The sequence below is a fragment of the Salvelinus sp. IW2-2015 genome, linkage group LG15, assembly GCF_002910315.2.
Source record: "Salvelinus sp. IW2-2015 linkage group LG15, ASM291031v2, whole genome shotgun sequence".
Lineage (NCBI taxonomy): Eukaryota > Metazoa > Chordata > Actinopteri > Salmoniformes > Salmonidae > Salvelinus > Salvelinus sp. IW2-2015.
In genome coordinates this window covers 58,835,597-58,845,483 of record NC_036855.1, presented here as the reverse complement: position 1 = coordinate 58,845,483, position 9,887 = coordinate 58,835,597, and the positions used below count along the sequence as shown (strand labels likewise).

The window sequence follows — 9,887 nt, the reverse complement described above, 5'->3', positions numbered from 1 at the left end:
TAGGTGCTGACTCGGCACTGTGTCAGCGCGCATTGCAGAACGCAATTTTAGGTGCTGCCCTGCACTGGCCACCCATTCCAGAAGTAGGTGTCGCGCCGCACTGGGCCACGATTTTCTCTGTACTTGAATAGAAATTATATTTCGATCAATCGATGATGATATGATTTAGTTCTACCATTCTGAAAACCCTCGTGTATCGTCCTCACACCACTTTTTATCAACTATCAATTTTTCTCATTAATGGCATAGTCAACTTGTTGTTGGGATGCCTTTGAAGTAAACCTTAGTTGTCCTTAATACATGAAGAATGAGTAGTGTTGAGATCCCCTATTTCCTTGAGAAGTTGGTTGTCAGAACCCCTATTTCCTCCTGGAAGTGGGTTGTCAGAAAAGGTTGTTCAGTAAATGGTGTTAGAAACCCTATTCTCCTGGAATGGTTTTTAACCCATATTCTCCTGGAAGTGGTGTGTAAATCTTGATTCTCCTGAAAGTGGTGTTAACATTTGGCTCTTATTCTCCTGGAAGTTGGTGTCTAGAATCTCTATTCTCCTGGGACGTGGCTATTGTTAACCCTTTATTCTCCGGTGGAAGTGTTTAGACCCCTATCTCCTGGAAGAGGTAGTGTTAAGACCCATTTCTCCTGAGAAGTGTGTCAGACCTATTCTCCTGGAGAGTGTGCTCAGCACACCCCTATTCTCCTGGAAGTGGTTTGTAAGAACCTATTCTCCTGGAAGTGGTGTTGAGAACCCATATTCTCCTGGAAGAGTGGTGTTAGGAACCCCTCTATTCTCCTGGAAGTGGTTTAGACCCTATTCTCCTGAAGTGGTGTTAGAAATCTATTCTATTTCTCCTGGAAGTGGTGTAAGAATCTCCTATTCTCCTGGAAGTGGTGTTAGAACCCCTATTCTCCTGGAAGTGGTGTTAGACCCTATTTCCCTGGAAGTGGTTATAGACCTAATTCTCCTGGAAGTGGTGTTAGAATCTCTATTCTCTTGGAAATTAGGTGTTAGAATCTTCTAGTATCTCCTGAAGTGTCTGTTTAGAATCTCTATTCTCCTGGAAGTGGTGTTAGAATCTCTTTCTCCTGGAATGGTGTTAGAACCCCTATTCTCCTGGAAGTGGTGTTAGAACTATTCCCTGAAGTTGTTAGATCTTATTCTCCTGGAAGTGGTGTTAGAATCTCTATTCTCCTGGAAGTGGTTTAGAATCTATTCTCCTGGAAGTGTTGTTAGAATCTATTCTCCTGGAAGGTGGTGTGTTAGAATCTCCTTATTCTCCTGGAAGTGTGTTAGAACTCCTAGTCTCCTGGAAGTGCGTTAGAATCTCTCTATTCTCCTGGAAAGTGGTTGTTGTAGACTCTATCCCTGAATGGTTAGAGCCATTCTTCCTGGAGTGTGTTAGAACTCTATTCTCCTGGAGTTATGTGTGTTTTAAATCTCGTATTCTCCTGGAAGGTTGGTGTTAGAATCTCTATATCTTCCTGGAAGTGTGTATAGAATCTTCTATTCTCCCGTGGAAGTGTTTAGAATCTCTATTCCCTTGGAAGTGTGTTTTCTGAGCTGAAGTGCCTATGATATTCCAGTAATGTGCAGGTCATCAAACCACTCAGACTGGGATTCATACAGTGGATAGCTTTTGTGCGCCTATATCCACACTGCCAGCTCTTTGATTAGGCTCTCCCCCTTGTCGGCCATTCCCAGGACACTGCGGGCCGAGTCATGGTCCAGTTGTAAATATTGAATTGTGTATGGTTTTGTTGCAGGGCCTTGTCTGACATTCATTAGCTGAGACCACGTTTCACACAGCTCTGCTGCCCTAGAGCAGCTCACCATTCAATCCCTCGTGAACTCGTTAAAAAGTGCAAGAAGAATGACCCGTGTGGGCCATCAGACAGAGATTATGACCTGGAGTTGAGCCTGTCCTTCTTGCCTCTTATGGAACCTGCCTACTGCTTGGCCCAAGGTTTCAGGCGAGAGGAGGAGTAGGGCTGTTGGTCTGGTCGAATAGAGACAATCAGTTAGGGAGTGGACCTACTGGTTTTTTTGTACCTTGGGCACTCCAAGCTACAGCAGTTAAAAGGTCACTATGAAATTTGGTATCGCTGCTCTAGATATCTCTGGCGATAGCGCGGCATAGTGGTATGTTTGTCTATGTGTGTTGTGTTAGGAGGTGAATTACTTTAGATTCCAGCTGCGCAGCCTCATCGGGGTAAGTGCTGGGGACCTTGGGCCTTTAACCACCACTGGCCCCTGGCCCTGGGCCATCCAACACCCAGCAGGACATGTTCCTCTTATCTTTTGGCCAGACTAGAACCAAAAACTCAAAACTGCCAGCAGCCACGGACCTGGCTGACCCTTAGCATGGATGTCCTTACAGGTTCCATGTATTCACCCCCACTGCTGTGTGTACACCAGTTGCTGTGCCATCCAGAGGGACCAGTGACACCATTCTGACTTTCCCCCATCGGAGTTATCGAATGAAGCCACTGCACAGAAACATCATACCTTTCTGACATTGACTGTCTAAGGCCCCCCTCACACTTAGAGTGCTCAACTTGGCTTACAGTTTGATAGCTAGAGACGGCAGAGCAGAGCAGTGTTTAGACCAGCTGCCTTCAGACTGGCTCTGCTGGGAGCTTTGAAGAGAAACCGACTTCCAACACAGATGGAATGGAGTTTCAGATTTGGCAGTTGCTACGAAGCCCTCAAAGCCAGATGTTCAGCAGTTCGTCAGCTGCTCATTTATGAGTGGTATGGCTTTGGATCCTCCAGCCATTTCTATGAAGCATGTAAATCAATATATTGTGGTTAGTGTTGGGTAAAGACTTGAGTTAAAAATATGTTGCCGCCGACTACAGACTAAATGCGGTTATATATCAATTAATTCTTCCCGGATGCAACTAACTTAGTACAAGCCTTCAAATTATAGAACTTTTGATAAAGCAGGAATAAATGTAAAGACTTGCATGTTACCTAAAGACCAAGTGATCTGACTTGGAGGCATTACTAATGATCAGTCTCCTACGGAGCAACATGCTTCTGTTATTCTTGTAATGCATCAGGGTGAAGCTTACCTGCACTGGGCCACCCATCCAGAAGGTAGGTGCTTACCTGCACTGGGCCACCCATCCAGAAGGTAGGTGCTTACCTGCACTGGGCCACCTATCCAGAAGGTAGGTGCTTACCTGCACTGGGCCACCCATCCAGAAGGTAGGTGCTGCCCGGCACTGGGCCACCCATTCAGAAGATAGGTGCTGCCCTGCACTGGGCCACCCATTCAGAAGATAGGTGCTGCCCGGCACTGGGCCACTGAGTTCTCTGTCTGAATAGAAATGTAGTTTATCAATCATGAATATTAGTACCATTTGAAACTCTGTAAGCTGTCATCAACATTTTATCAATATCAATCTCATTAATGGAGTAATTTTGTTGTGCCTTTGAAGTAAACCTGTGTCCTTTAATAATGAAGTGGTGTTAGATCCCCTATTCTCCTGGAAGTGGTGTCAGAACCCCTATTCTCCTGGAAGTGGTGTCAGAAGTGGTGTTAGAACCCCTATTCTCCTGGAAGTGGTTTTAGACCCTATTCTCCTGGAAGTGGTGTTAGAATCTTTATTCTCCTGGAAGTGGTGTTAGAATCTCTATTCTCCTGGAAGTGGTGTTAGAATCTCTATTCTCCTGGAAGTGGTGTTAGAACCCCTATTCTCCTGGAAGTGGTGTTAGCAACCCGTTATTCTCCTGGAATGGCTGTTGTCGGTACAATTCTCTGAAACTGTATTATCCAACCCCTATTCTCCTGGAAAGTGTGTCTAGACCCACTATTCTGCTGGAAGTGGTGTTAGAAGCCCTATTCTCCTGGAAAGTGAGAAGACTTTCTTTCTTGTGTGAACCCTTATTTGATTTCTCTATTCCGCTGAAGATGTGGTGTTGATGTCTCATTCCTGGAAGTTGGTGTTAGAACCCCTCAGTTTTTATTGTTAGAGCCCTTTTTTTGTGGTACGGAAAGCCCTATTCTCCTCGGAGTCGTGGTTAGAATCTCTATTCTCCTGGAAGTGGTGTTAGAATCTCTATTCTCCTGGAAGTGGTGTTAGAATCTCTATTCTCCTGGAAGTGGTGTTCTGTAGCTGAAGTGCCTATGATTCCAGTAATGTTGCGGTCATCAACCATCAGACTGGGGTTCTTACAGTGATGCTGTTGTGCGCCTTATCACACTGCCAGCTCTTGATTAGGTCTCTCCCCCTGGTCGGCTCATTCCCAGGACACTGCGGGCCGAGTCAGGTCCAGTGTAATTGATTTGTATGTTTGTCTGGCAGGGCCTTGTCTGACATTCATAGCTGAGACCACGTTGCACACAGCTCTGCTGCCAGCAGCACATTCAATCCTGTGAACTCTGTAAACAAGTGCAGGAATGACCCTGGTGGGCCATCAGCACAGAGATTTATGACTGGAGTTGGAGCTGTCCTTGCCTCTATGGAACCTGCTACTGCTTTGGCCCAAGGTTCAGGGAGAGGAGGAGGTAGCGCTGTTGGGTCTGTCGAGATTAAACAATCAGTTAAGGGAGCTGGACGTACTGGTGTACCTTGGGCACTCCAAGCTACAAGCAGTGAAAAGGGTCACTATGATAAGTTGGTATCGCTGGCTCTTATATCTCTGGCGTAGCGGGGTGGGTTGTCTAGTGTGTGTGTAGAGGTGATTACTTAGAGTTCCAGCTGGCAGCCTCATCGGGGTGCTGGGGGACCGTTGGGGCCTTTAACACACTGGCCCCTGGCCCTGGGCCATCCAACACCAGCAGGACAATGTTCCTCTTATCTTTTGGCCAGACTAGACCAAAACTCAACTGCACAGCCACTGGACTGGCTTGACCTTAGCATGGATGTCCCTTCAGGTTCCATGTATCACCCCCCCACTCTGTGTGTAAAGGCTGTGCCATCAGAGGGACCAGTGACACCATTCTGTTCCCCATGGAAGATATGAATGAACACTGCACAGAACCATCATGACCTTCTGACATTGACTGTCTAGGCCCCCTCACACTAGAGTGCTCAACTTGGCTACAGTTTGATGAGCTAGAGAGGCAGAGCAGAGCAGTGTTAGACCAGCTGCCTTCAGACCTGGCTCTGCTGGGGAGCTGAAGAGAAACCGACTTCCAACACAGTGGAATGGAGTTCAGATTTGCAGGTTGCTACGAAGCACCTCAAAGCAGATGTTCAGCAGTTGTCAGTGCTCATTGATGAGGGGTATGCTTTGGATCCTCCAGCATTTCTTGAAGCATGTAAATCAATATATTGTGGTAGTGTTGGGTAAGACTTGAGTTAAAAATATGTTGCGCAGACTACACTAAATGCATATATCAAAATGAACTAAATGAATTATTGTAGTTGTAAATAAATGTAAAGACTTGCATGTACCTAAGGACCAAGTGATTGACTTGGAGCATTACTAATGATCAGTCTCCACGGAGCACATGCTTTGTTTTTCTTGGTAATGCATCAGTGACTGTAGGTAGCTGTGTATAACGCTATATGATGCGGAGTGTGTGTGCAACACACTGTGTGTGGATGTGTTGCTTTTGTGACATGATAATGATGTCTGTGTGTGTGTGGTAGATTTCTGTCTTAGATATGCTCAGCTGTTGTTTAGGTGTGACGTGTGTTGATATCTATCCTTAATGCACTGATATGTTGACATTAGGGCTGTCCCCGACAACAACAAAAAAAATTGGTCGACCGAAAGTCATCTGTTCAACTAATCTATTGGTCTACATTTTTAAACGTGTATTTTTCCTTATATAGTTTTTCCTATGTGTTTGAATAAAATCAACTACAGCGCCTTCGGGAGATATTCAGACCCCCTTTTTCCACATTTTGTTACGTTACAGCCTTATTCTCAAATTGATTAAATTGTTATTTTTTTTCTCATCAATCTACACACAATACCCCATAATGACAAAGCAAAAACTTTCTTTTTTAAATGTTTGCTAATTTATAAAAAAATAAAAAAACTGACATAACATTTACATAAGTATTCAGACCCTTTACTCTGTACTTTGTTGAAACACATTTGACAACGATTACAGCCTCGCGTCTTCTTGGGTATGACACTACAAGCTTGGCGTACCTGTAATTTTTTAAATTTTATTTAACCTTTATTTAACCAGGTAGGCTAGTTGAGAACAAGTTCTCATTTACAACTGCGACCTGGCCACGATAAAGCTCAGCAGTTCGACACATCTAACAGAGTTACACATAAACAAACATGGAGTCAATAATACAGTGGAAAAAAGCCAAATCTATATACAGTGTGTGCAAATGAGGTAAGATAAGGGAGGTAAGGCAATAAATAGGCCATGGTGGCGAAGTAATTACAATATAGCAATTAGACACTGGAATGGTAGATGTGCAGAAGATGAATGTGCAAATAGAGATACTGGGGTGCAAAGGAGCAAGATAAATAAATACAGTATGGGGATGAGGTAGTTGGATGAGCTACACATGGGCTATGTACAGGTGCAGTTATCTGTGAGCTGCTCTGACAGCTGGTGCTTAAAGCTAGTGAGGGAGATATGGGTCTCCAGCTTCWGTGATTTTTGCAGTTCGTTCCAGTCATTGGCAGCAGAGAACTGGAAGGAATGGCGGCCAAAGCAGAAATTGGCTTTGGGGGTGACAAGTGAGATATACCTGCTGGAGCGCGTGCTACGGATGGGTGCTGCTATGGTGACCAGTGAGCTGAGATAATGCGGGGCTTTACCTAGCAGAGACTTGTAGATGACCTGGAGCCAGTGGGTTTGGCGACGAGTATGAAGCGAGGGCCAGCCATCGAGAGCGTACAGGTCGCAGTGGTGGGTAATATATGGGTCTTTGGTGACAAAACGGATGGCACTGTGATAGACTGCATCCAATTTGTTGAGTAGAGTGTTGGAGGCTATTTTATAGATGACATCGCCGAAGTCGAGGATCGGTAGGATGGTATGTTCGGCAGAATGAGTGAAGGATGCTTTGTTGCGAAATAGGAAGACAATTCTAGATTTAATTTTGGATTGGAGATGTTTAATGTGAGTCTGGAAGGAGAGTTTACAGTCTAACCAGACACCTAGGTATTTGTAGTTGTCCACATATTCTAAGTCAGAACCGTCCAGAGTAGTGATGCTGGACGGGCGAGGAGGTGCGGTCAGTGATCGGTTGAAGTGCATGCATTTAGTTTTACTTGCATTTAAGAGCAGTTAGAGGCCACGGAAGGAGAGTTGTATGGCATTGACGCTCGTCTGGAGGTTAGTTAACACAGTGTCCAAAGAAGGGCCAGAAGTATACAGAATGGTGTCGTCTGCGTAGAGGTGGATCAGAGAATCACCAGCAGCAAGAGCAACATCATTGATGTATACAGAGAAGAGAGTCGGCGCAAGAATTGAACCCTGTGGCACCCCCATAGAGACTGCAAGAGGTCTGGACAACAGGCCCTCCGATTTGACACACTGAACTCTATCAGAGAAGTAGTTGGTGTACCAGGCTGCCAATAAGAATGTGGTTCTGCCAATAAGAATGTGGTGATTGACAGAATCGAAAGCCTTGGCCAGGTCGATGAATATGGCTGCACAGTTATGTCTCTTATCGATGGCGGTTATGATATCATTTAGGACCTTGAGCGTGGCTGAGGTGCACCCATGACCAGCTCTGAAACCAGATTGCATAGCGGAGAAGGTACGGTGGGATTCAAAATGGTCGGTAATCTGTTTGTTGACTTTGCTTTCGAAAACCTTAGAAAGGCAGGGAAGGATAGATATAGGTCTGTAGCAATTTGGGTCTAGAGTGTCTCCCCTTTGAAGAGGGGGATGACCACGGCAGCTTTCCAATCTTTGGGAATCTCAGACGATACGAAAGAGAGGTTGAACAGGCTAGTAATAGGGGTTTCAACAATTTCGGCAGATCATTTTAAAAAGAGAGGGTCCAGATTGTCTAGCCCGGCTGATTTGTAGGGGGTCCAGGTTTTGCAGTTCTTGAAGAACATCAGCTATCTGGATTTGGGTGAAGGAGAAATGGAGGAGGCTTGGGCGAGTTGCTGTGGGGAGTGCAGGGCTGTTGACCGGGGTAGGGCTAGCCAGGTGGAAAGCATGGCCAGCCGTAGAAAAATGCTTATTGAAATTCTCAATTATCGTTGATTTATCGGTGGTGACAGTGTTTCCTAGCCTCAGTGCAGTGGGCAGCTGGGAGGAGGTGCTCTTATTCTCCATGGACTTCAGTGTCCCAGAACTTTTTTGAGTTTGTGCTACAGGATGCAAATTTCTGCTTGAAAAAGTTATGGGGAAATAGTATTAGGGGAGTTTCTCACATTCTTCTCTGCAGATCCCTTCAAGCTCTGTCAGATTGGATGGGGAGTGTTGCTACATAGCTATTTTCAGGTCTCTCCAGAGATGTTAGATCGGGTTCAAGTCCAGGCTCTGGCTGGGCCACTCAAGGACATTCAGAGACTTGTCCCGAAGCCACTCATGTGTTGTCTTGGCTGTGTGCTTAGGGTCATTGTCCTGTTGGAAGGTGAACCTTCGCCCCAGTTTGTGGTCCTGAGCGCTCTGGAGCAGGTTTTCATCAAGGATCTCTGTAATTTGCTTTTCTGCAGAGATGGGATAATATTCTAGAAGGACAACCATCTCCACAGAGGAACTTTAGAGCTCTATCAGAATGACCATCATGTTCTTGGTCATCTCCCTGACCAAGGCTCTTCTCCCCCTTTTGCTGAGTTTGGCCGGGCGGCCAGCTCTAGGTAGAGTCTTGGTGGTTCCAAACTTCTTCAATTTTTAAGAATGATGGAGACCACTGGGTTCTTGGGGACCTTCAATACTGCAGAAATGTTTTGGTACCCTTCCCCAGTACTGTACCTCGACACAATCCTGTCTGAGCTCAACAGACAATTCCTTCGACCTCATGGCTTGGTTTTTGCTCAAACATGCACTGTCAACTGTGGGACCTTTATATAAACAGGTGTGTGCCTTTCCAAATCATGTCCAATCAATTGAATTTACGACAGGTGGACTCCAAGTTGTAGAAACATCAAGGATGATCAATGGGGAAAAAATTTGATTTTTTTTTTGAGTCGCATAGAAAAAGGTCTGAATGCTCATGTAAATAGGGCATTTCTGTTTTTTATTTTTTATACATTTGCAAAACAATTTCAATACCTGTTTTCACTTCGTCATTATGGGGTATTGTGTGTAGATTGCTCAGGAAAATGTTTTATTTAATCCATTTTAGAATAAGGCTGTTATGTGTAAAAAGTCAAGGGGTTTGAATACTTTCCAAAGGCACTGTGTATGTACTGAGCTTTTCCGACGCTTTAAGCCCACTGTTTGATGAAATAAGTAAGACACAAATGAATGAAGGGAGCCGGATGGCCATGCTGTGTTCAAATGAACTGACAGTGAGTGCCTGTGTGACTGGTGCGTGTTTTCTCTCTCTCCTCCCTGCTGCAGTGAACAGACAGCACAGCAAGCGTTTCTCGCGCTGTCCGTGCTGAAGCTGCAACATAATTACAGCTATTTTGTTTCTTTCTTGTTTCTGACAGAAGAGTTCTGTTACCAAAATACCTCATTTGTTTGGGGAAAACATTCCCTATTCCCTCAATGCTTGCTCTCTTTAAATGAAAAATATATGCATCGCATGCACGTGACCAATAGTGCCTGACCTATAACCTATCATAATCACATCAATAAATTGGTTATAACAAACTATGAGTACCGTAACACGTGACGGCAAAATGGATGCGGAGGACGTGAAAAAGCAATTCGAAACGGGCAAATGTTTACTGGTTGCTCAGGAGGGAAAGGGGAAGTCAGATCTGTGGAAGACATTTGACTTAGTTGAGCAAGCGTTGTATGAGTATTATGTGTGCCAAACAGTTGCTGTTA

At 44.9% G+C, this 9,887-nt stretch overlaps 1 protein-coding gene across 1 annotated transcript in view; it reads left to right on the top strand.

The window, feature by feature from the left end:
* The window catches only part of LOC111974426 (myotubularin-related protein 13), a 166,033-nt gene that overhangs the window by 132,624 nt on the left and 23,522 nt on the right, over positions 1 to 9,887 (top strand).